We start from the raw sequence: 27,420 nt of genomic DNA on the forward strand, positions 1-27,420 counted from the left end.
ATCAATAAAATAAGTTATTGGTTTAGTCTATCACTTCAGTGCTCACCACAAATCTGCAGTAGAATCTAAGCTGATCATTATAGTCTTTATTGATGCACTGCCCCACTTAACATAGTTTTCTATCAATTTGCGCAATGCCATGGACTTTTTCAAAACACAGCATAATTCTGTTCCACTGAGCAATACCCCTAAGTAACAACTGCTGTGCTCTCATCTTATCTAAAGGATTTCTGCAGGATCACATATTAAAATCCCCAAAGCAACCACATACCCTAGCATATATACAGTGGCGTTTTAGCTGTATAGGCATAAAAGTGGCTGGCTTTCTGTTTATGCAGAACACTTTGTTTCATTCTACTGTCTGTCTGTCAAAAGATCACATACTGTAATAGGACTTCCATAAAAGCTTCTACCACACAGTAATCTCAATGAACCCACGAACTCTTGGTAAATGCCACTGTTTTGCCAGGCATGTTATCAGACTCCAGTGGTGGATTGCCTCAAGCATACTTAATCTCACCCTTCATTAAGCTAAAAAAAAGGTATAATCTTATAGGCAATTTACAGGGTGGAGGGTTGATTCCTTTTCTTGAAATATGTGGGATTAAGAATAAAGAGTGTCTGTCTAAACAAAAGAGTTTACCAAGAATTATCAGGCTCTTCAAGATGCGGTTTCTGATTTCATGGGGGTCCTATTATAGGAAGAAACAAATATGGTTTTTGACAGAATGCAAGTCACGTTTTCCTGGAGAGAATGTTCCACATTTTGGTGGCACCCCCACCAAAATTGCATCACATTCCTTGCCTTGGATTCCCAAAAACGGGGTCTCTGGTGAGGATCTTAACAGATGGGTGAGCTCTTATGAGAGCGATATGAAACCATTCTCCATCCCCCTCTATGCCTTGAGGTTGCTTTGCATCCAACCTACTCTAGCCTATTAGGACTCTAGTCTCTCTCACTCTGGAAGTTCTTATGTAGAAAGAGTGCCAACCAACTTGACCGTTGTTGTTGTTAATAGTTTCCTTTAGGGGCCAGTTGCCCAACCATTTTTTTTCTTTGCAAGCTCTTCTAAGGGAACAGGTTTTCGTTCTGGACTCTTCCACCAGAGCCATCAAAAACCGCCGGACTCCTCCACTCCCCTTGGCCCTACTCTCTCGGGGACCAAAATCTTCCATTTCAAGATTTGGCCAATCTGCAGTTCAGGCCCAGTTTTCACTATTTTTGTTGGACTGTTTACCAAGTTGTCCTCTCAATGAAGGGCATAGCAATTGCTACTTTGAATTCATAATTGGGCCCTCTGTGCACGTAATTCTTACAGCATTTGTGATTAAAAGAGCATAAACATTGAAGATCTTGGTAATTAAGTTGGATGTATTTGCAACATTCATGAGACAGGCTCATTTATCATTAGTGGTTATATTTTTGTACAGTATCCTTGTCCTCCGATGGAGCTCAGAGCTGAGATATTAGCTTCATAACAACCAGTGGCTGAAGTGAGATAGAGAATGGAAGTTGAATTATTAGGTGGGCCAGACTCAGACTGAAATGAAGGGTAGTATCTCATCTACCCCACTATGAGTATTAATAACAATTGCATGACTTTGAAACAGCCCAAGACCATCCACTCCAATGCACTTCATAACTGAGGAGGGATTAGAACAGGATTCCCTACATCCAAACTCAGCACTTTAGACCAGTTGTAGCCAATCTGGTGCCCTCTAGTCATTACTAGGCTGCAACTCCCATCATCCCTGGCCTTTGCCCATGCTGGCTGGGGATTACATAGTCCAAGAACATAAACCACATGAAGAAGAAGAAGAAGAGGAGGAGGAGGAGGAGGAGGAGTGGTTTGGATTTGATATCCCGCTTTATCACTACCCGAAGGAGTCTCAAAGCGGCTAACATTCTCCTTTCCCTTCCTCCCCCACAACACAAACTCTGTGAGGTGAGTAGGGCTGAAAGACGTCAAAGAAGTGTGACTAGCCCAAGGTCACCCAGCAGCTATATGTGGAGGAGCGGAGACACGAACCCAGTTCCCCAGATTACGAGTCTACCGCTCTTAACCACTATACCACACTGGCTCTCAAACATGAGGTACCCCACAACACTCTGCCAGAGGCTGTTCAACATCATTCTATTTCACATTATCCCAGACCTTTTGGGGGGATTTGGAAACTCATTCCATAGACAATGGTTAAAAAATTAATAATGACAACTCTAATTTCAACATTTTAAAATCACAATTCAATAGACGAATTCTATTTGGGTTTCCATAGCAACCTCACCGACTTCTTCATTAGCATGACCTATATTTGGCAATGCTTAAAAAATTGAGACAGTTCTCTGGGGAGAAATTCTCCTTTGTGAGAATCATACGCTCATTTTGAGCTGCTACGCTGGCACATTGTTTCTGTAAGGAAAGCAGTTTCAGCAGTTGGGTGGATTGGCAGAACAGTTTGTGAAGCAATTAGCAGTGAAGCCCTAAGCAGGCTTACTCAGAAGTAGGTCCCATTGAGGCTCCATGGGGCTTATTCTCAGGACTAGAACTGTGCCCTAAAGCCACAGTGAATCACATTTAACTAGGGACTGAGCCTTTAGTATTGCAGGCCCTGCCCTGTGGAACACCCAACAGTAGAGTTTCAGCAGGAACCACCCCCGTCTTCTTTTAGACGTCTTCTGAAATCTGTGTTATGTAGAGAGTCCTTCGCAACATGATTTTCTCCCTCTAAACATCTAGTATTTAAGGTACTGATGTTCCACTGATGTTTTTAATTATGGTTTTGCAGATAATCTACTGGTTTTATGAGATATTGTATGCTGTATATTGCTTTGTTAGGTGGCGCTGTGGGTTAAACCACAGAGTCTAGGGCTTGCTGATCAGAAGGTCGGCGGTTCAAATCCCTGCAACGGGGTTAGCTCCCGTTGTTCGGTCCCAGCTCCTGCCCACCTAGCAGTTCGAAAGCACATCAAAGTGCAAGTAGATAAATAGGGACCGCTCCGGCAGGAAGGTAAACGGCGTTTCCATGCGCTGCTCTGCTTCGCCAGAAGCAGCTTTGTCATGCTGGCCACATGACCCGGAAGCTGTCTGCGGACAAACGCCGGCTCCCTCAGCCTATAGAGCGAGATGAGCGCCGCAACCCCAGAGTCGGACACAACTGGACCTGATGGTCAGGGGCCCCTTTACCTTTTTACTTTATTAAAGCGCATATTCTAAACTATAAAGATTTCAACAAAGAAATGTGCATGAGCTGTCCCTGTGATCTGGAACTCTGAGTTACAGCTCATGTGAACAGCTTCTGTGCATCTGGCCGGCTGCCCTACTACAGATATCATGGGACAATAGGGCAAGTGGAGGCTAGTTCACACAGCCCCTATCTCCTGCCTTATTCAATGACAATTGTGTGTTTTGGATAATAGGGCTAGTGCTTTTGCAATATCTGTTTCATATACAAACATATAATCAGTGGCTATTACAAGCAAATGATACCTATATCAGGAATCACAACTACCAATCCTGCCTCATTTACTAATCCTGTATCTTTGTCCTGCTTCAGGTTCTCATGGATGTGACATTGGCCAAGTCTGGAGAGCGATTCTGGGACATTAAAGACCATTAAATCCCTCCTGTTATATTTCTGTAAACTAGGTTTACTAGGCACAACCAGAGTGATAGGCCTGCTTCTGCTAACTGAGACAGCCACAGTCACAACATTACCCCCTAATTCTGTTTCTTATTCTAAGGACCATTAATGTTACTGATTTATCTTACATTGATTTACACAGCAGAAGCACCCAGTGTTCGTTGATTGGTTAGAAAAGACCAAACAGTAGGCTGCCTCAGTAGGCTGGTCCTTCCTATTCTTCCTCTCAGGCTCATCTAAATAAATGCAGACGTGCAGCATGTGAGTTCTTGTCAGGCAAGGATGTTTACAATGTAGATGCTGAAGAATAGGTTTCCATTGTTTATTCAATGTAAAACAGAACTAACCATGAAGAACATCTGGTGTCAAGGCCTCTACTTACCCCAAAGAGGGTTGCCACCCTTCCCAAAAAGAAGTCTGTCAGGGTGTACACACACACACACACACACACACACACACACACACACACACGAAAAAGAAAAGCTTGTAGAACAGGAAAGTTATCAAATGAAACAGTATTAGATGCACGTATCATTTGCAAACTGAAACTAAAAGTTTTGTATTTTCAATATGGATGTTAAAAGTGATGTTTGAGATATCATTTACAAAAAAGTTGTTCTTGGGCATACATTTGTTCAAGCTTTAAATGGAGCTGGCAGCTTAATAACATTGTCAACTTTTCCTGGCAAGGCACTTGACCATTTGAGAACTCAGGGACAAGGAGAACATCTGCAGTCATAGCTTTTCCTATACTTTCCCTATATATATTTAAATTTCTGAATGCCTGCACTTACGAAAGACAAAAGAGCCCGGTCAGACAAAGTTGTCTGTGTATGTGTGTGCATGTTGTTACAGGAATCATGCAGCAGCTTTTAGGGCTCTGAGCAATAATAATAATAATAATAATAATAATAATAATAATAATAATATGTTTCAAGGCTTGAACTAGTTTCAGGCTATGACCCCAGTTTGATAGGGCATGTTTTGCAAAAGAAACCAAAGAACGGTTTTGTAATACTTTCATGTGTGGTGCTCTTTTTAGCATAGCTAGATGACGGGAAACATAAATTACAATGTTGTGACAAAGCAAGAACAAGAGTTATGGTTTTGCTTAGACAACCATTGGCAAACATGCAGGTACATACAGTAACGAATGCTTGCGATGAGGTAAAGAACAGGGTATGCGAGGCACATTTGCAAAACAGAACATTGCTATGCATTCATTAATAGCTATATTGAAGAGAAATGAAAGCTTCCCACTTTGTGTATATTAATCCATTTAAATTGATATAATATAAATTATTATTATTATTATTATTATTATTATTATTATTATTATTATTATTAACAACATCTGGCTCTCCAGACATTCGACTACTGCTCCTATCAGTCTCAGCCAGCATGGCCAAATGTCAGGAATAATGCAAGTTCAAGCCCAATTTTAAAATCACTACAAATCAAGACTGGAAAAACAGGGGAGGTCAACACAAGAAAACACTAGAATGCAGCCATTTGTCAACAATGTCATCAAAGTTGTCTGAAAAAAGCGAGTAAGCAAAGGATACAATTCCAGAGAACTTAGAAGCAACTATGGCCAACTTTCCACATCAGTGCATCTGCTGATTTCTGCTTGTAACACAGCATTTGAAGTCATCTAGCCTTTCAAAAAGGGCATTAAAGAATCCTGGTAATGTGGAACACATAGGTGTGAGCAGTTGCTCATACATAGGCATCCCTTTGCAGACATCCATGCTCAAATGTGTGGACATCAAAACAGAGCACCACACTGAAACTGGGCCAGGAGTCATGGCCAGTTCAATCTATGTGTACTGAATTTATATTTGGGGGGTTGTGGATCATTTATAAAGAGATGTGATAAAAATGTGCTGCATCAATATAACACCAATGGTATTGGGCTGTGAATATTGTACCATTAACTGATTGCTGGTAGCATAACACTTTCCTAAGTGCCACAGTTGTTATAATACTCTCATCTACCAAGTAATGCCTTCAGTAGCATTTCAGGATTCTGGAGACTATTGGGGCAGGCACCCTCAAAGGCATATAAACAGAGAACTCTTTTGCAGGTGCAACAGGTATTCTTAGGTGCTCTGTGCAGAGTGAAAATGGCAGTGCTTCTGGGCCGTTGTCAGTTTTGGATTTAGGGCGCTGTGTTGAGAGGGTGACTAATAATACTAATAATAATAATACATATTTATTATATTAAGTGGGGTGCCAAATTTTGTTCTCATTCAGAGCACCATACAATCGTACTTCGGTTGTCGAACAGAATCCATTCCGGAAGTCCATCCGACTTCCAAAAATGTCCAAGAACCAAGGCATGGCTTCCAATTGGCTGCAGGAGCTTCCGGCACTCAATTGAAATCCATGGAAGCCGCGTCAGACGTTCGGGTTCCAAAGAATGTTCACAAACTGGAACACTCACTTCTGGGTTTGCGGCATTTGAGAGCCAAAACGTTCAAGTCGCAAGCCGTTTAGGATCCAGGGTACGACTGCATTACCAAAGTATGCCTCTGGTGGCCTTTGCTGGTCTCAGAACTCTTGCAAATGGCCAGACCCTCTGGATCTGACCTTAGATACCTGATTTCTGTTCCTAGAGCTCCCTGACCTAAATATGCAAAATACAGCTGAATCGTTTAATTGAACCATCTATTTGACAGGAAGAAGGAAGAACGGGTGCCAAATAATCTATTACTGGGAGAGGCACTAAGGGTATTATCACTTACTCTGCCTCCAGTGGGTCCCCACTGCTGGTTTTTCAAGCTGAATTCCCATGACATTAGCCACATTCCATACTGATCCTGTAGTTTCTTGACAAACGCTAGTCTTTGCCACATTTCCCCCCACAAACCAGCTTCAATCAGACCAGAAAACTGGATGTGGAATACTGTAAGTGGTTAAGCAACCCTCTGAGACAACTTCATGGATAGGAGTTCTGAGGGTTGCAGGGGCAGGGAAACAAAAGAGGCCATGCTCATCAGGTGAAGACGTCCCCACTCCCTCTCTGATGTGAACAACTCCATGCAAATACTCCTTGAAACGCAGCAGGTGGTGGAAATGACCTCGCTGTGTTTTAAGCTGCTAATTTAAATATGCCCTAAGACAAGTTGTAAATGCCTCCTGCCAGCAACTGCTGCAGTCCTGGGTTTCCGCACAGGGATGGCTTCTGACAACTACTATAGTCCTTGTTCATGTACAATGAACATAATAGTTGTGTATATGAAGGGGGGGTAATCACCTCACGAGTTATTGTGTCAAGAAAGTAGGAATTAAGGAGGACTGGAAAAGAAAAGACTTAACTTGTTTCCTCATGTTTGACATGTTGGAGCCATGTTCTAAATGGTGTTTAGAAAATAAAATTGAACCAGCCAGCCATTAAAAAGGGAAAGATATAAACTACAGGCCTTTAATATGCTGGGATCCTGTTGGCTTAACTGTGCTCATTAAGAGGGTGGTCATAGATCTTTGAAATCAAAGTATATTTGCTTTTTGGCTGAAGAGTAATATAAAAAGGTACTCAGGGATCTACACCAGTAATGAAAAGTAAGTACTCTATAGGGTTTTTGAAAGATAGCTTATTACTGCCCAGCTTGTAACAGCAGTTAAGTCGTTTGCTTCTACAGGCCAAGTTGGGGGGGGGGGAAGCTTAATTTTCTACTCCTGGGAAGTTTATGGATATGTGCCTTATACACAACCAGGTGCCCAAAAAGGATTAACATGAGTCTCAGGGGCATCTTTCTCCACAAATACTCCACAAATGTTTTTAAAATGCCTCTTCACTAGCACATGTATATAGTTTTTTAAATGCCTCTTCACTAGCACATGTATATAGCACATGTGTTTTTTTTCCTCTCTTGACCCTTAGGGTCAAAAATAAACACAATAAAATGATTGAAAGGAGGCACAATAAATAGTTTACCTCAGATGAAATGTCTGCTTGTCTTCCAGCCAGAATCATATCAAAATAGCTCCTGGCACTATATGGGAGACCAAAATTTATAGTAAGAAGAGGTCTTGGCCACTGAAAGCTGGCCAAAATGTCTCTCATCTGCTGGTGATTATAGCTCTGAGCTGCCACCTAGTAGGGGCAGAGAGAGGGCCAGGGATGAAAATAGACTACTTCTGCAGTATGTTGGGTGGATATAATTGGTGGAGGCAGCTGGGAAGACTGGTTTACTTCACCAGTTATTCTCCCTCATGGTAAGATTATGTAGGATGGCCAGGGGGAAGAAAGTCCTTGGGTGGAGGGTTCTGCTTTCAGGCTAGGTGGCTTTCTTCTAGTGCTGTACCGACAATTTCTCCCACACTTTCCCCATCAATAGAATGTTATGAGAAAAGAAATTGCATTTGAAGGCAAGAAAAAAGCTTCAGTGAAATTCTTATGGGCGGGGGACATAGTATAAAGACACTTCTTGTGTTGCCAAGAGCTGAGTCAGAATATTGGTCCATTGAGCTTTCTGTTGTCTACACTGACTGGCAGTGTTTCTCCAGGGCAGGCATCCCCAAACTCGGCCTTCCAGCTGTTTTGGGATTACGACTCCCATCACCCCCGACCACTGGTCCTGTTAGCTAGGGATGATGGGAGCTGTAGTCCCAAAACAGCTGGAGGGCCGAGGTTAGGGGTACCTGCTCCAGGGTGTCAGACAAGGACCTCCTCAGCCCTACTTGGAGATGCTGGGGGTTGAACCTGGGTAGATGTTGTACTACTGAGCTATTTGTTTTGCATTCCTTACTTTCAAAGCCACTGGATGTTTGTGAGTGTCCTTTACGTCATTCGCCGAATCATCTCTCAGATGGTCTGCACCCCCCAGCTCCCTTCAGTGCCTGCATTTCCTGAAAACCCCATGGCATCTTCATCAGGGAAGCTGCCTACTGTGTGTCTGACAGTTGTTCATCATCTTTTTTTTAAAGAAATCAGTGCTGGGAGATCTTTTTTTAAAAAGAAAAGAAAAAGAAAAAGTGAAGCTGCTTTTTTTTAACCTTTAGAGAGATTCTAAGAAGACACAGCCATTCATGTTTTGTTAAATGCATTTGTGTGCATTTGTGGCCTTAAAATATCTAGCTGTAGTTTGTTGACAAAATAACAGGCCGTATCACAAGCGCAAAGTACTTCTGTAACAGACTGCAATGCATCTGAAGTCAGGTGAAAGTTGGTTCCTCTCAGAGCAAGCTGGCACCCCCTGTGGGTTCAGCATCCTAACAGTTCTGGATCCCTGGTCCAATTTCACTGCTTCCATGCACATATCAATAAACATTCTCTACAATGAGCAATGTGCTATTGCGCTCTGGCAGAAATCAATCCACTTCTTGCATTTCTACTTGGCTTTGAAATGGACAGCATCAAGCTACACTTGTTTTCACCTGTGCCCTCCAGAGACCTTTACGAACCATTCCTAACATGTGTGAGAAGAGATTAGAGTGCTGGACTAGGACTTTGGAGACCCAACTTCAAATCTCCACTTAGCCATGAACTCATTTGGGTGATCTTAGTCCAGTCCTATCACCATCTCTCAGCCTAACCTACCTTGCAGATTTGTTGTGAGGGTAGAATGAAGAGGGGGGAGAACAATGCATGCCACCTTGAGCTCCTTGGAGGAACGGCGGGATAGAAATGTAATAATAAAAATAAACTTAACACAGCTCAACACTTCTGTACAAAGGTGAGTGCACTTTGTACTATGGGAATGACCATGCAAGAGATGGGTATCTGGAAGTGGAAGCTAAAATTTAAAAGATATTTGCATGATCTTTCTAGCAAAATGCACACACCTTCATGCGCAGGTGCAGATTTGCCCAGAGGACAATTTAACACGATCAGCACTACAACCCTCAGACACAGCTGTGAGAGGGTGTCATCTCTGCTTATGTCTCTTAACTGTGCTCTGTGCTGATGCTTCCAGAAAAAGCAACCAATCAGGAAGCACCCATGCTCCTTCAAGCCAGCACAACAAAACTGGATTGAACTGGAAAGGTCGCTGGGGAAAGATCATTGGTCTCCATCCAGTGTTTATGAATTTACAGTTGACATGTAGGGAAGCAAATCAGCGCTCCTGTATCTCCAGCCTAGGCGCAACCCAATCCCTTCCTATTTATATTTACAAATGTAATTCAAACTGTCACATGATTTCCCTTTATATAACTTTGGACAAGAACTAATAGTTCAGTCCTGGTGTAGAAATCCATGCGATTGCAAGAATGCAGTGTGAAGCTCTCATGCACTGGCAAGCTACATCACAAGCTCCAGTATAGGATCCCCCGATTCCACTTCCAGGATCTATCTCTTGCATGCCCATTCGTGCATCACATTAATTTGCCACTTCAATTCCCAGCACATTCACTTGGCATTTATTTAACAGGGCTGGCTTGCAAGTCACTAAATGTGCTTCGGATAACAGCCCAGGAGTGTTTACACCAGGGCTGCCCAAACAGCGATCTGCCAAGATGAATGCCATGGATGCTCTTGTGCCAAGTGCCTCCTGTATTTTTGCAGCCACTGACTAGTAGCAAAAATTTAGATTTATAGATCCTTGGTGGGATGCTATACCTGGTTGGTGGGCTATGTCAGGCAAAGAGGGATTTGCAAGGTGCTTTTGCCCCAATAATTCTGAGTGGGCCTGGTTTATATTAATTTCAGCCTAGCTTGTTAAGGATAGGGACAATTGTTGTGATGTACAGGAAGCCTTTGCATGTACAGGGCCACGGGTCGTGCTGTGGGTTAAACCACAGAGCCTAGGGCTTGCCGATCAGAAGGTTGGCGGTTCGAATCCCCGCGATGGGGTGAGCTCCTGTTGCTCGGTCCCAGCTCCTGCCAACCTAGAAGTTCGAAAGCACGTCAAAGTGCAAGTAGATAAATAGGTACCACTACAGCGGGAAGGTATAACGGCTGCTCTGGTTCGCCAGAAGCGGCTTTGTCATGCTGGCCACATGACCTGGAAGCTGTATGCCGGCTCCCTTGGCCAATAACGCGAGATGAGCGCCGCAACTCCACAGTTGGTCACGACTGGACCTAATGGTCAGGGGTCCCTTTACCTTTACCTTACAGGAAGCCTTTGCATCACTTAGCGACGATACACAGATTAGATGGTAAGGATGTACCTGAATAGTGAATTCCTCAAATGATGTGTTATGATGGCCAAGCATGATAAACAAGAAGAGAACTCCTAAAGAGTGCAGAAATAAGGAAGAACAGTTGGTTGTGGGTTTTGTTTTGGTTTTTTTGCTGAGGGAAGAGACCTCAACCTAGCTCAATGAGATCTGAGTATGCTCTGCAACACAGATTGATGTTGGGGTGAAATGGGCTATCCAGAAAGAAGGCATAGCAACATTTTGCTGCAGCAGGTACCACTTGCCAGTACTATTAACCATTTACACAACTGCTAGGCCTTAATTACTTGATGGTTCCGGAGTTCAGGACCACTGCAAGGGGGTGGCATGGCTAGGCCATAGCTGCCAAGTTTTCCCTTTTCTCGCGAGGAAGCCTATTCAGCATAAGGGAAAATCCCTTTAAAAAAGGGATAACTTGGCAGCTATGGGCTAGGCATTTACCCAAACTCAAGTAATCAAAGGGCTCATAGCTGAGAATCTCCTGGCTCTGCTGCTGCTCCTTGTTTCTGCTGCCACCCAGGGGCGTAGGAAGATAGGGGTGGTGGGGGTGGGCCGCCCTGAGCGGCGCGATCCCAGGGGCGCCACCGCAGTTGCCCTCCCCGGCCCCAAAACGCGCGCCCCGCCCTGCCCCCAGAACGTGCGCCACATCTCAGGGGGCAGCGCATCTGCTCTCTGCCCCCGGTGGTGGAGCATGAAGCTCCACCGCTGCTGCCACCCATTTACCCAAAGCAGGAGATTTCCTAAGCAGCGGCAGCAGAGATTGGGGGGGGGGGAAGAGCTGCTGTCCCTTTGCCTACTCAGCAGCTCTCTCTGCTGCACTCTCTCTCTCCTTCCAGCAAGTAATCAGAAGCAACAGTGGCAGCAACTGTGGCAAGGAGGATGAGAGACCACCGAAGAATAAGAGGGGGCATGTCTGAGGGCATCTCAGTGTGGTGTGGCGGTTAGAGTGCTGGAGTGGGAAACCAGGGTGCAAATCCTCACTGACCTTGGTTGGCCTTGGGCCAGTCACTGCCTCTCAGCCTAATCTGTCTCAAAGGGTTGTTGTGGGAATTAAATGAAGATGGGAAAACCATGTATGCTATCTTCATTGGATCCTTTGAAGAAAAGGGTGGGGTATGAATGCAATAATTAAAATCAAATATGAATAAATAAAACTTTGGGGTTTCTTTTAAACATCCCCTTCAAGGGAGGAAAACACCCTACAAATGTGATTTCCTTCCCAGTGATGTAGCTTGGGACTAGTCAAGAGCAACCAGCCATGGGCTCAGTCAACTTTCTAGGTGTTTGTTCTGACTGCTTGGAGCAGCCTGACAGGACACACACTGGAAGGCTAGCTGCTTTGTTTGGCTTGTTTAGTGACAGACTGTGCGAGCCTGATTGTGACTCAGCAGGAAGAGTGTTGACCTAGGAGAATTGGCTTTAAAAATAATCTCAGTCATGGCATCATTCTTGGGCCTCGAGCAAGTCCCAATCTGTCAGCCTGTATTCCCCAGAATTAAAATGAGAACATTAATTCTTTGCCTCACCAGAGGCATCGGGAGGGTAAATGAGATGAATACTGTAGAGTGGTTGGCACTCTAAAAATACCACAAAATGTTACGAGCGTGGCAGTGTTGTTCCCCCTCCCCCCTTCTTCTTTACCATGAGCTACTTCTGTCTTTGAGGGAAATAAGTGGCGTTCTGTAATGGTCATTTCTCATTCTTCCGCAGGGGGGGAAACATAACCTACAAAGAGGGCAAGAAGGAGGGAGAGTGAAAATTTCATCACTTGGGTTGGTTAATTTGCCTGACTAAAGCTTCCAGTAATTATAAATGGAAGAACAAACTGAGCCGCAGGCTGGACCATCAATGGTTGTTCCGTTTTTGTTTTTGTTTTAATGGCAGAATCTGATTTATGAGATCTGACTGGAGTAAACCCTCACAAAAGAAACACCCCGGGAAACATACTGTGCACCCTACAACAGAGGAAAGCAGAGAGTGGGATGGATTCATGCAGTGTCCTCTAACACGGGCAGAGGATCAAGAGGGCTCTACTGTACTTTTGCTCTCAGATTTAGAAGAGAGCTCACATAGGGCAGCAGGCAAACAAAACAGCTCTGCAGCCAGCAGAAAGCCCCAGCTGAAAACATCAACAGCAATGACACGTGTGAACCAATGGGACAACAAAGCCCATTACACTTGATAGAGTGTAGTGGGGGTTGCGGAAGAGCTCAAAAGAAATCTGGGAGGGGGTGGGCTGTAGTTAGGCTGAGTCATTGAGGCGTGTCACAGTTTTGATTGACAGGAGCCACTTATTTAAACTCAGGTACTTTCATTTTCAGCTCACTCTTGGCAAGCCTTCGAATCTCTCACCCGCCCGCCGCCGTTTTATAGGCTTTAGCTGACATTGCTTTACCTTTTCAGGGGTCGCCTGTATTCAGGGGCCAAGTAGGAATTTTGCCACTTGGCTGATTGGCTGTTGCCATTTGGTTTTTGCCTACTGCTTAGCAAATTGTCACAACTTGTTAGGTTGGCCGTTAGGCTTTGGTTAATAAATTGGTTATAGGAGGGGCATGGCATTAATTTGCCTACCCCCCTATCTTGCTCCTCATAGAAGTATTCCATTAAAGGAATCCTGGGGCTCAGGGACTCTAGTCCATTCATCCTGCCATAGGCAAGGATGGTGCTGCCATTACAGAGCCAAGCCTTGGGGAACATTCCTGGGTCAAGAGGAGAGTGCCTGTGAACAGTACCTCCACTACCTTGGGGTGTTTACTTGACTTACCTACCCATAGGTAAGTCAGAGCTGGTCCTGACCTAAATGGGGGTCAGATGGAAATGGTCCTGCCCAAACCGGGCAGATGGAATTGGTCCTGACCCAACAAGGGTCAGATGGAAATGGTCCTGTCCCTTAGAGTGGACAGGTGGATTAACCAAAGCCTAAGCCAACACTCAGAATTAATTGTATTTAAATAAAGTTGTGGCCAAAATAATGCCAAAAACCCAAACCTAAAATATCATGTGAGTTGTGAGTTAATTATGGGATTTCTGGGAGCTTTGTCACACAAGGTCTTATTAATAACCCAGAGGTATGCCTACATTGGGTCCTTTGCATACAGGGAAATAGTGTAGATGATGGCCAAGGTTTTTCATTTAAGAGAAGCAAACAAGCCTTTTAGATTTCTCAGTCATCAATTTTATCTCTGTAAACACCTCCTCTCTTCCGCATGGCCAGCCCAAACGATTTCCTTATCTTTTTCGTTACCTTCCTACACCTCCTCCTACAGCTGGCAAGTCTCTTTAGCTTTCCTTCTTTAGCATTGGGCGGTCACTTACTATAGGCCACTCCGGGGGGCAAGTGCCCCCTACACCCATTTTCTGGATTTCTGTCATTAACAAATACTGCTATTTTTCTTTCAGATATCTTGACACGGGGGACACAACTTGCCCACCTAGAAATATAAGTTGGCCCTCCTGTGCCCCCTCCCCCCCAAATTCCGGTGCCACCACTGCCACTTAAAGGTAAAGGTAAAGGGACCCCTGACTGTTAGGTCCAGTTGCGGACAGCTCTGGGGTTGCGGTGCTCATCTCGCTTTACTGGCCAAGGGAGCAGGTATACAGCTTCTGGGTCATGTGGCCAGCATGACAAAGCCACTTCTGGCGAACCAGAGCAGCGCACGGAAACACCATTTACCTTCCTGCTGTAGCGGTACCTATTTATCTACTTACACTTTGAGGTGCTTTCGAAGTGCTAGGTTGGCAGGAGCTGGGACCAAGCAACGGGAGCTCACCCCGTCGCAGGGATTCAAAGTGCTGACCTTCTGATCGGCAACAACGCTCTATCATGTTACAGGTAGGTAGCCATGTTGGTCTGACGTAGTCAAAACAAAATAAAAAAATTCCTTCCAGTAGCACCTTAGAGACCAACTAAGTTTGTCATTGGTATGAGCTTTCGTGTGCATGCACACTTCTTCAGATACACTGAAACAGAAGTCACCAGACCCTTATATATAGTGAGAGGGTGGGGAGGGGTATTACTCAGAAGGGTGGTGGGAATGGGTGATTGACTGATAGGTGTGGTAAACCTGTTGATTGTTAAAGACTGCAGTTGGTGTTACAGGAAAAAGCAAGGGGTGAGATGGCTAAAAATAGCTTGATCATGTATAATGAGATAAGAATCCAATGTCTCTATTCAGACCAGGTCTCTCCAAGGTTTTAAGTTCAGTAATAAGTTGCCATTCAGCAACTTCTCTTTCAAGCCTATTTCTGAAATTCTTTTGTAATAAGACAGCTACTTTGAGATCTTGTATAGAATGTCCTGGGAGATTGACGTGTTCTCCTACTGGTTTCTCTGTCTTGTGATTCCTGATGTCAGATTTATGTCCATTTATCCTTTGGAGGGGGGGGAGAGAGAGAGAGAGAGAGAGAGAGAGAGAGAGAGAGAGAGAGAGAGAGAGAGAGAGAGAGAGAGAGAGAGAGAGAGAGCTTGTACATTAAAATTGTATTCTTTAAAAGGCAAGTCAGGAAGATTCACAGAAGTAGTTTCTTTAGTGGTTTTCTTGACCATTTTGACCACTCTGACACCCTGATCATCATCCTTTTATTTGTATGCCACCTTTCCATAGATCAAACCATGCTCAAGGCAACTTACAACATGAAAAAATACATACAGTAATTACAAACATAACCAAAATTAGGACTGTCATACATCCAGATTTCAAAGATGGAATTGATGTCCAGGGTTGGGGGGGGGAGATTTCCAAAATTGAAAGATCACAGTTTTTTGGCTTTTGGGGTGTCCTGGTTTTTACTTTTTGAAATATGGCTACCCTACCAAAGTAGTCAAACAATAAATAAAACACCAGAAAGTACATAATCAAAACAAACTATTTCCATATAAATCATAAGATCTAAAAATAAAAATACAAAAAATAAAATAAATAACAACAACCCAACTCCAGGAAAAACTCCTAAACAACACCCTAGCCCAAGAGTTTGTTCAGCAGCCTTGGCTTTTGTAGCTGGAGTCAGTCAGGGCCCCATCCTATCAAGCCAAGTGGGAAAAGGTCAGCGAGGCAGGGAGCATGTCTCCCAGGACTCACAGCAATGATAGCAGGCAGTGTAGTAGTTTATTTCATTCTTCCTCTTTCTCAACCCATGGTCCCAGTTCAATGCAGGAGTGCATGTAATTTTAAAGCACAGCCTGTGGGAGATGCTGGACCATGCGGCTTAACTGGAAGTAGAGAGGCTAAAACAAGCTTTCTGGAGAGAGCGGCAGGTCCATGGGTGCCCTTTGTTAAGTACATAATGGTCATGCCTTCTAAAAATAAAGCTTGGGGTGTTGAATAAGCCTCCCTGGCATTGCTGCAGTAAAATGGTAGACTGCAACTGACATAAGAGTGTTTTTGACTATGTGGTGGGCCTCTTCTTGGCCAGTCCCTGCTGGGCTTACTTTGCTGCAGTGGCAGGACTTCAAGCAGCACTGAGAGCCATGGCCTAGTGGTTTTTCCAATTTCCCACAATGCCCTGCAGCAATGCTAGGCCATGGGTTTTGTGGGTGGCTAAATCTAGCTGCCTGAAGCTGCTTTGGAGTGCCAACTCTGAACACAGATTAAGGTAGAATCAACCAAGGATGCTAGGTGCTGCTAACAGCCCTTCTATGCATGTGAGAAATAGATGTGGGCAAGTTCAATTCCAAACCAGCATGTTCTTCCACCGCTGTTCCCCTTGGTTTCTCATGCATGATGTCTAAGAGGATTTTCCACTTGAATAAATTGTGCCACAGAAAACGGAATTAGTTTAAATTTAATGGAAGGAATCAGGGGTGTAGCCAGGATCAAAACTAGGGGGGGGGCAAGCCATGGTCGATCAGGGGCGGGGCCACAAAGTGGGAACGTGGGCGGGGCTACAGGGCCAGCTGGCCTGACGACATTGTGGCGGCAGCGGCAGCGGCCACCTTGTGCTTCTGGGGCTGGCAGCGTCGGCGGCTACCCTGCTTGGCTGGAGAGGATGGGAGGGTCGGGCAGGCGAGAGGGGGTGGCAGGGCGGGCGAGGGCGAGGCAAGGCACGGCCGCAGTCACGACGGCTCCGAGGCGTTGCTGCATATCAGCATAATATTTCAACCATGTCGTGGGTTCAAGCCCCACCTTAGGAAAAAATTCCTGCATTGCAGGGGGTTGGACTAGATGACCCTTGTGGTCCCTTCCGACTACAATTCTATGATTCTATTGATATATTGCCATAGCATATGCATCATTCTGCTTTCTTGAATTGTCCTACTCCTAGGCATAGCAGCCAACTCCTAGAGGTCTAGATGCCTCTCCCCCCCCCAATTACTAGTAAATACCGTATTTGAAAGAGTCATCCCCCCATGTTGATGGGCTTTCTATGTGGGGCTTATCTGCCCCCCCCGTATTTTATTAAGAATGGAAGAGGGAGGGAAGGAAGGAAGAAATAGAGAGAGGGATAACTCATATTTGTGGGTGCCTCTGGGTGACGCTGTGATGCTGGAACTCTGCAGCAAGAGGACGGGAGGGTCAAGCAGGGGAGAGGGGGTGGCAGGGCGGGCGAGGGCGAGGCAAGACAGGGCCGCAGTCACGATCACTCCGAGGCGTTGCTGCATATCAGCATAATATTTCAACCATGTTGTGGGTTCAAACCCCACATTGGGGGGAAATTCCTGCATTGCAGGGGGTTGGACTAGATGACCCTTGTGGTCCCTTCTGACTACAATTCCATGATTCTATTGATATATTACCATAGCATATGCATCATTCTGCTTTCTTGAATTGTCCTAGGCATAGCAGCCAACTCCTATAGGCCTAGGTGCCTCCCCCCCCAATTACTGGTAAATACTGTATTTTAAAGAGTCATCCCCCCCATGTTGATGGGCTTTCTATGTGGGGTTTATCTGCCCCCCCCCCAGTATTTTATTGAGGATGGAAGAGGGAGGAAAGGAAGGAAGAAATAGAGAGAGGGATAACTCATATTTGTGGGTGCCTCTGGCTGACGCTGTGATGCTAGAACTCTGCAGCAAGAGGAAGATACTGGTACACCTGTACAGGAGCCTTGTAAGCAGCTTTCTCTCTGCTTGATTTACAGCAGGCTTGTCCAACAGGTAGATTGTGATCTACCAGTAGATCACTGGATGTCTGTGGTAGATCACTGCTAGATCACTGGCACCCCTAAAAAAAAGCTCACCCAAAATTTTCCTCCTCCCTAAAAAAAGCTGAACTATGACCTGAAGCCCTAAACAAAAATGGGCCTCCCTCCCTCCTAAAAGAAGCTCAACAAGTTTGACCTAACCCCCCCCCCAAACAGGGCTTCCCTTCCTTAAAAAAACTCAACAGCTTTGATCTGAACCCCCCAAAAGGGGGTAGATCACTCCCAGTTTTTAACTCTGTGAGTAGATCAGAGTCTCTTAGGAGGTGGCCACCCCTGATTTACAGTATACAGATGCAGAAGGAGGGGCAGACTGGAACACCACTGCTTTTTATAAACATCACTGTGTCTATCAAAAGCTACAGCCCCCCCCCTTTCTTATTCACTTCCTTTTAGCCTTGCAGGGCCACCTTAGTCAAATTGAATCCTCTGCACCCTCATTAAATCGCCAAAAGAACTGTTAATGCGATCCCTGAATGCTCATTAACAGCTCCCACTGAAGAACAATAGGGTGAATAGGGTGAACCTTGCCTGAAGGGATATTCTTCTCCCTTGTCTTAACTGCTTAAGTACCGGTAGCCACTTTGCTTTATTTATTTGATGTGTTTTTGTTACAGCTGTGTTCCTGCCCCCCCCCCCCCGCCCCAGCAAGTGGAGAGCTGCTCTTGCTAAAGCAAAGCCCTTTCCACTTCAGTTTTTGGAGGGGGAAAGTGCTGGTTTTGGTCTGTAAAATATAATAATTTTTTGCTTCTAGGGGGGGCAACTGCCCCCTCCTGCCCCCCCTGTCTACACCCATGGAAGGAATACAGCTTCATGGCTGCAGCCCACAACTCAATTACTTTGGAGTAAGTGGGTTGTAGATTGCTTCCTTTGTGACTGGTTTGGTGCTGCTCGACTTTCATGACAGCATTACGTCACCCAGATGCTTAGAATTATTTTCTGTTAATGCCGTCTTGCGACTAACTGGCAGAGAACAATAATGGGCCAACTCTACCGGTTCTTATTTGTTTGCAAATACAGAATGATGTGAATGGACTGGGGTGGGGAGAGCCCCAGGGTGTTTTATGAAGGAAACATTTGTTCCTTTGGTTCTATGCTGAAAATGAATTGTGTAGGATTGCTTGCAGGGGGAGCTGCATAGAGAAATGGGCCATTGACGCCTCTTCCTTTAAAATGCTTCACATTCCTATTCGTAGACTTTTATTAACATGGCACATGAGGGGAAAATAAAAGAGCAACACAGGAAAGGAAGGAAGGGGAGAGTAGGAGTTTCAGTGCTAAGTTATGCACAGTAAGAGAAGGCAACAAAAATTAGTGCTGAGGCAAAGCAGGAGGTTAGCCTGTTTCATCAAACCTCCACAAATAGTCCCCCCCCCAGTATCACCACAATATTTTATGCCATGTGTAAACAGGGGTGAAAGTGTATGCTTCACCTTCTAATGAGGCAATCTACAGCACAGTGCACAGTCTGAATATTGCCCATCTCTTAGCAAAATGCCTTGTGGAGAGAAGGGAGAGGAATCACATTGTTCATGTGATTAAAAAAAAGAGAGGAAAAGTGTGGTGACTTGAAAATCACCCGCCTGCTCTCTGGAACAGCAAGTTTCACGTGAAAATACAGACCCCATGAAAATTTCAGCACAGCAGCACCAAAAATATCATTCAGAACAGGGCAGCAGGAAGAACATGAAAAGGAAGGGCAAGCAGCAGAGGGAAGCCCACTGTTCAAAGTCTCCACAATTAGAATGTAGCTAACAGGCTGAATAGCACAGAGGCACCGTGTTTACACTTGTCACAAAGGATGTATGGCTCTTGCTGGATATATTGCTCTGCACTGTGTTCTGCCCATTGTGTGGTTTAATAGCTTCAACTGAAGTCAGCAAGATTTCACTGTGCTGTCAACAAAGCAGGGGTCAGATGATAGCATCAGACATTATCGTTCAGCATTGTACAGGCTATTATGAAAGAAGCAGCCGGGGGGAGGGGGAGGAGAACACGGAATCATAGAATCAATGCAACCCTCCATTCACATTGTAATCATCATTATAACCGTAATACAAAACATTAGGTAAGATATGCACAGAAGGCATGGGGGGGGGGAAATAAAATTACAGCAATGTTTTCTGCGCTTGTGTACTTTTGCAATGCGACTCAAGTGTCTATAACTTAATTGGTTTTGAGAGGAAGCGGGAATTTGATGATCAAAATAGCATACTGTTTTTGTTTTTTACCCAGTGACAGGTCCATCAGGAAGTAATTGGTGTGTGTATGCAAATGTGTGCATGTGCACACAAAGATGGGGCACAATGCAGCCCAAATTTAGCTGATTCCCACCCATGGTGGCATGGAGTAGCCAATGCCTTGTGATGGGGACAGGGACTGGGTAAAGCTAATAAGGGAATCCCATTCAAAGACCGGTTGCACATCTTCTGTTGTAAATTCAACTGTAGGCAACATTTCTATACGTACTTACGTACTTGGCACACTGGGAACTTGATTAAAGGTGCCTAGAATTGTGCTGCATGTAATCTAAGCAATGGGCATGTATCAGGCAGCAGAGAGAGAGAGAGAGAGAGAGAGAGAGAGAGAGAGAGAGAGAGAGAGAGAGAGAGAGAGAGAGAAGAGAATTAGAGCTATTCTGTTACCTCTGCTGACAGACCCAGTAGCCTTTGGCCTTCCTTCAGCTGGCATCTGGCAGCAGCCATTCCATCAGGCTGCAGACGAGGGCTATTATATTGCCAAAGCTGCCTCTCTCAGCTGTCACCTAGCAGTAAACACTCTATCACACTACCTGTACTATTTCCAACCCAGCTGATGGTTACAAGAGCTGTGGCTTTAAGATCTAGTGTCTGAACTTTCTTTCTTTTTTCCTTCCTTCCTCTCCATTCCTATTTCCTTGTATGTCTTTTAAATTGTAAGCTGAGTGGCAGGGAAGATCATTACATGGAGCCTTTTCAGCTAAAGATCTAGGTAGATAGACAGGCAGGCAGGCAGCACAAAGCATTATTATTTTTTCAGATATAACAAGTATTAATAGTTCTTTGTCCCAAATTTAGACAGAGTTAGGCTTAGAAAAATCTTTACTCTTTGAATAATGCTTCTTGGGATGGAGTTGAGGTGAGGGTTGAAGGTGATGCGCTTATTACCTACTATTGGGAAAATGTATCTAACTGGTAGTCTCAAGAGGCTGTGGTTCTGGTTCCACCTCAGGATGTCTGCATTCATCACTTGGTGGTATATAGTCAGACACATTTGAGGAAGAGGACATAGCCAAAGAGATACAATTGACCAGAACTGAGCAGCTTCAATTGACATTGAAATTATGGGGCTCCATAGGGCACATTGGCACAATCACTTTTTAAAAAGAAACATGGAAGTACTGTGGCTCTAACAAGCCATCAATATCAATATCAGTGGCATATATTTCCAATACTGTCTTGCAGTAGCTGTTTTATGTTTAACATTTGTGACAGATCCATTCCTTGATCTACACAAATGTTCCAGGATGACCTGAATGTAATTACTAGCTAATCCATCCCAGGATTTATATTAGATTGGCAGGACAGAGATCTCACAGGGGGGAAAGAATTAGAGAGAGCTTTATTATTTGCATGGTTGAAACCAGAGCTATTAAACTCCTGCACATATATAATAATAATAATCATAATTTATTATTTATACCCCGCCCATCTGGCCGGGTTCCCCCAGCCACTCTGGGTGGCTTCCAACAAAACATTAAAATACAGAAATCCATCAAACATTAAAAGCTTCCCTAAACAGAGCTGCCTTAAGATGCCTTCTAAAGGCCTGGTAATTGTTACTCTCTTTGACCTCTGGTGGGAGGGCATTCCACAGGGTGGGTGCCACTACCGAGAAGGCCCTCTGCCTGGTTCCCTGTAACTTGGCTTCTCGTAGCGAGGGAACCGCCAGAAGGCCCTCGGCGCTGGACCTCAGTGTCCGGGCAGAACGATGGGGGTGGAGACGCTCCTTCAGGTATACTGGACCGAGGCTGTTTAGGGCTTTAAAGGTCAGCACCAACACTTTGAATTGTGCTTGGAAACGTACTGGGAGCCAATGTAGGTCTTTCAGGACCGGTGTTATGTGGTCTCGGCGGCCGCTCCCAGTCACCAGTCTAGCTGCCGCATTCTGGATTAGTTGTAGTTTCCGGGTCACCTTCAAAGGTAGCCCCACATAGAGCGCATTACAGTGCACAGAGAGCCAGTGTGGTCTATTGTCAGATTTGGACTGAGAAAGACACAGCTTCAGATACCCCACTCAGCCATGAAGCACTCTGGGTCCTTTTGGGCTCCAGTGAAGACAATAGGAATGAGAAGAACGTTGCATAATGGTTATAGAGTATTGGACTATGACCTCAAAAACCAGAGTTCAGACTTCAGCCGTGAAGCTCACTGGGTGACCTTGGGCCAGTCGCTTTCTCTTAGCTGAACCTACCTTGCTCGCAGAGTTGTTGTGAGGTTAAAATTTGGCAGGGGAGGCCCATGTATATCTTCTTGAGCTAAATAATCCTGAGCTCTTTGCAGGGAGGGAGTGATTTAAACACCTACAATAATATAGGAGTCTTAAAAAATATTGTCAGCACACAATTCTGTGGAGGCAAAAGTGATAAAGAACCCTGACACGGAGAAAGAAAAGGAGAAAATATTTTTTTAAAAAGAGATATTCATAATGGCAGGCACTTTTTCACAATCAGCTGGTTTTCCTATAAAGGTCACACTCTGACAGGAAAAAGAAAACTAATTAACTAAGCCCCTCTACCACTCACCCCACCAGGCAACATAATTTCCATAACAACCTACCAGCCCAAATGAATTGCTTTTTAGATTTCCTTCAGTCTGTTCTTCAGACGTCCAGCCTTGAAGGAGCCCCATCGACTGGTCTGCCATGGAGCCTTCATATGAGAGGATTCATACGAGAGGATTTTCTTCATATGAGAGGATTTCTCATATGAGCCCTCCAGATGTTTTGGGACTACAATTCCCATCATCCCTGACCACTGGTCCTGTTAGCCAGGGATGATGGGAGTTGTAGTCTCAAAACATCTGGAGGGCCGAGTTTGGGGATGCCTGTTCTAGAGTGAATGCAGGACACTGGCCAGGCCTCTTAGATCATTCTGCATGAACAAAGCGCGTGCCATGGGGCATCCTCATTACCACCAACCACTGGGTTTGATTTGGGTGGGATCAGTAAGGATTCATTTGATGCCCACCATTACTAGCCTCCTAATTCAGAATTCCTTCGAAAGGCCTCTGAGAAAGCTCAGGTTATGTGAAGAACATTTGAAAACCTCACACTGCATCATATACTTGAAGAAGAAAAAACTAGCAGGAGGTAGAAAAGGGCTTGGGACTGTGAAAATGTTAAATTCCACCTCCCATGGGCTCCTCTCCAACTCTCGGGGACTTTGGGCTTGAAATAAAACCTCATGGACTAAAGCCTAAAGAGCACATTGGATTGTGAGGCCTCAGAGCCCTCTTGAGGCATGGACGTGGTTGGATGGCATTCTGTTTTTCCCTGTCAAACAGAATGAAACCTCTGGATAAGCACCAAGAATCTAGCCCTTGCATGCTCAACAGGGCAGATTCTTCCTCCTACATGATTCCAGCTCAGATTCCCAATTCCAGCAACAGATAGGTCACTTGGATGGAAACCCCCACCCAGCTCTGGATCTGGCTACCAACCACAATGACTCCAGCAGTACCCTGTCTGTCACTGATGGAGAGAAAGGGAGAGTGGCTCTTTGCCAGAGAGCATCCTGGTTAAACTAGAGAAGAGCCAGGGAAGGCAGGAAGAGTCCATACATGAATGAAAACAGTTTTCCTTCCCCATGTGATATAGTGCCACTTGAAAGTTTTTGCTGCTATGGCTCACGTTTTCTGGCAAACATCTGGAATCAAGCTTGTTTTAGATGTGTTTATACATTCCCATTTTCTGATCTAACAAGGAACATGTTTCCCTTGCCTTTTTCAAAATGTGCTCATAAAAAAATGATTTGGTTTCATTCAACCCAAGCCCATTCCAAAATTCAAACTCCACTGTACTTCCAGTTAAGTTATCAGAAGGTGTACCAAAACATACCTGGTGGTAGCAGTGATGGAGGAAGGTTTGTGGCAGGGCTTCCATTAGACCCTAGATGGCAACATCCAGGTGTCATGGACCACAGGAAGCACATCTCCCATGGTTTCTAATGAGCTGAACATTGCTGCAGTAGTAGCACCCACAGTTATCCATGCTCTGGTGACTTCTCATCTGGATCGGTGCAATATGTAGAAACTCCAATTAGTGCAAAATACAGTGGGCAGAGTTCTGATAGCACTGTTCAATCGGGTCATATCTTGCCAGGCCTAAAAGAACTTCAATGGCTGCCTGTAAACTTCCTGAGCCTCCCCTTCTCCATCACAGTAGGAAACTACTTGGGGAGGCTGAGCCCCTTTAATCTAATGATCATCTTGCAGCACAGGTGGTGCTAACAATCAGGCTGCACCTGCTGCTATGTTTCAGCTTTTTCCCTCCCCTTGCTGAAGCAACTTCAGAGCTCTGTGTCTTCCAGAGCTTAGCCTGAGCCTCATCTTGCCCTCCATTCCAGTTGCGACTTGCCAAAATGTGGAATAGGGCAGAAGGCTGAAAGACGATCACCCTTATGAACAGGGTGCTTGCCAACAGCAGCGCATTAAGGGAAAATATTTTGAGGCCTTTTTCACGTGGAGGCAGATCCTTCCTTCATCTCCTGGAAGTGAACTTTTTCAATCTAACATTCGTCTTGCTCTGCCTGAGGTGTTTCTGCTACTTCATCTTTAAAACAGCACAGCTAAGAGTTACTAGCTCCAATTAGGAATGCCACCTGTGAGGGAAGTGAGAACAGAAAGTCTCGGAAAGGAACTGATATCAGAAAGAAGCTTTGCCAAGTTTCCACTCCTTACTGTTTCTTCTCCCTCCCAACGCAACAAGTGACTTAAGACAAAACACAACCGAATTCAATACAACTATGTAGCAAAGGAAATATTGAGGCATCATGTGAAGCTGCATCTTATTTTGCACTGTGTTTCAAATTCCGAAAGGTTAAACGGCAGAACAAAATTTGTACAAAGAGATTAATTCTCATAATCCCTTTCCAAGTTTTGTTGACTGTGCAAGTACTAAAAAAGCCAAAAACAAAAACCTTTTCTATACTGAAGGTCTCCTCCTCTTCCAAAGTATACTGGAAAAATTCACAATGAAGGCAAGCATCACATATTTCATACAAATTATCTGCTAAATAATGATTAGAAGCAATAATAAAGGAGTGCTTGGTCTTTCACAATTGTAATTACAATTTTTGGTGACTATGTCATATTCCCAGCACAAAGTGATGGAAAGTTACCCGCTTTCCAAAGGTTTCATGCTGTTCTGACGTCTTGAACTAACTTGATGTCTTAGTTATAAAAATGCCTCTTTTGCCATAAGAATAGCCACAAATAAAGAGACCCAAATTGTATCAATTTTATACTAATACACGTTTGCAACTACATACAAAATAACCAGTTGGAATCTGGGGAGGGGGTTGACACACCCCAAGGAATTAAGAGACATCAATGACTTGAGAAGGACTTTTTGTTGAAATGGACTTTGGATTTTCCTTTTCTCGAGTTATTTTATAGTCTCAAGTGCAATAAAGAATGCTTTATAAATGAATATGTTAAAATTAATGTAACTTCTTGCCAGTCCTGAAGATCTGTACCAGTTCCTCAAATGAATCACATTCCACAGTGATAAAAAAAAACATTATCCTGAAATTATGTAACTGGAATTTATGGCTTACCTTTGTATTTATTTTAGTGAGACCATGGGGTAAAATGAACAAATGTGAATCAGAGGCAATGAAGCAGCACTTAATCCACTGGGTAAAAAGCACAGCTAGAATCCTTCAGGTGAATGTGGTACATTTTGTCCTGAATTAAAAAGAAAGAAATAGTATTAGTCTAGAAGAGGTACTTATAAGAGGTACTTATAAACCAGTGCAACATTTTTTAGAACTTGCACAAAATTACATTTACATAATGATGATAATTTCAGCTTTCTTTTGTTCTTTCCAATGGGATGTCAGGGTGCCTTAAATGGTAGGATTGTGAAAATATGTGAACATTTTAAAATAAAAATTGTTCAAGGATCTGGAGAACGGGATGGTTCTGTGTCCATCCTTTCCACCTATGTTGCACAATATACATGCAAACAACCTCAGACACATATAAACATGTTTCCACATGTACATGGGCCACACACATGTGCACATACATCCATTCACACTTTATACCAGGGGTCAGCAAACTTTTTCAGCAGGGGGCTGGTCCACTGTCCCTCAGACCTTGTGCGGGGCCGGACTATATTTTTTGGGGGGGGGGATGAACGAATTCCTATGCCTCACAAATAACCCAGAGATGCATTTTAAATAAAAGCACACATTCTACTCATGTAAAAACACGCTGATTCCCAGACCATCCGCGGGCCGGATTTAGAAGGGGATTGGGCTGCATCCAGCCCCTGGGCCTTAGGTTGTCTACCCATGTTTTATACTTTAACCATGGGCCGTACACCTGTACTCTGTAAAGCTCCTTGTACATTAATTGAACTAGAACTAATAATAATAATAATAATAATAATAATAATAATAATAATAATAATATGATGATGATGATGAAGAAGAAGAAGAAGAAGAAGAAGAAATCTATCATGTGTCTGAACCCTTCTCAGGTGCCTAATTAGCAAACTGATGGATCCAGGCCTGTCTACTCTTCAGAGCATACACATTTATATTTTGAGCGTCACAAGTGCATTACAATGCAGCTCCCAAATATGTGCCTCTCTTTTTCTTGGGGGAAAAAAAGGCCCAAAGCATTATTTCAGGACACAAGTAACTTACTGTCTGCAGAAGAAAAGATAAGAGGGAACAAAAACCAAATTGCTTTAATAGAAAATCTCTCAGGCTTGAAAGCACAGGCAGCTTTTCTTTCAATTTGCCATCTCAAGCAGGGGTCAATGAGGGCTTCTAAAAGAGAATTAAGGGAAATATATTTTCTTTCGTTTGACTCTGCCCTGTGTTCACATGGTGTGATATCACTGTAGTAGGAGAATATTACTATGGCTCATAATGTTTTCCAGGCTATTGATTATAACAATCCACTTTATGAGTGATATTCCAGGAGAACTCCCCCTGGAGTATACATACTTTATACTAACCAGCTGGGCAGCCTTAAGCATAGCCGGTACCATGGTGCAAAGCTCCCTCCGGTGCTGCCACACACACACACACGGTTTCCCAGAGAATTTTTTAGGGAGGGTGGCACTGCCGCCAGGGCTGGAGGAGGCGGGCAGTGGCTGGAGGGCGGCTTCTCCGGCGGGGAAGAGGTGGAGGCTGGACATGGCGCCTCCTGGCTCAACTGGCTGCTTCGTGCTGTGGTGGCCATGGCAGACAGAGGCTCTGGGCATGGTGCTGCTTCAGCATGGCATGGCAGAGGGGGG

At 44.4% G+C, this 27,420-nt stretch overlaps 1 long non-coding RNA gene across 1 annotated transcript; it reads right to left on the reverse strand.

Annotated features, from left to right (window-relative positions):
- Positions 1–14,598: 14,598 nt before the first annotated feature.
- LOC148686265 (uncharacterized) lies at positions 14,599–25,855 on the reverse strand. The gene is made up of 3 exons (XR_015949379.1): positions 25,724–25,855; positions 24,004–24,174; positions 14,599–15,138 (listed from the first exon to the last, which is right to left on the reverse strand). It is a non-coding gene; the product is annotated as an uncharacterized LOC148686265 (long non-coding RNA).
- Between the last annotated feature and the right edge of the window lie 1,565 nt (positions 25,856–27,420).

This window comes from Zootoca vivipara, chromosome 3 (assembly GCF_965207765.1).
Source record: "Zootoca vivipara chromosome 3, rZooViv2.hap1.1, whole genome shotgun sequence".
In the NCBI taxonomy this organism is placed as follows: Eukaryota; Metazoa; Chordata; class Lepidosauria; order Squamata; family Lacertidae; genus Zootoca; species Zootoca vivipara.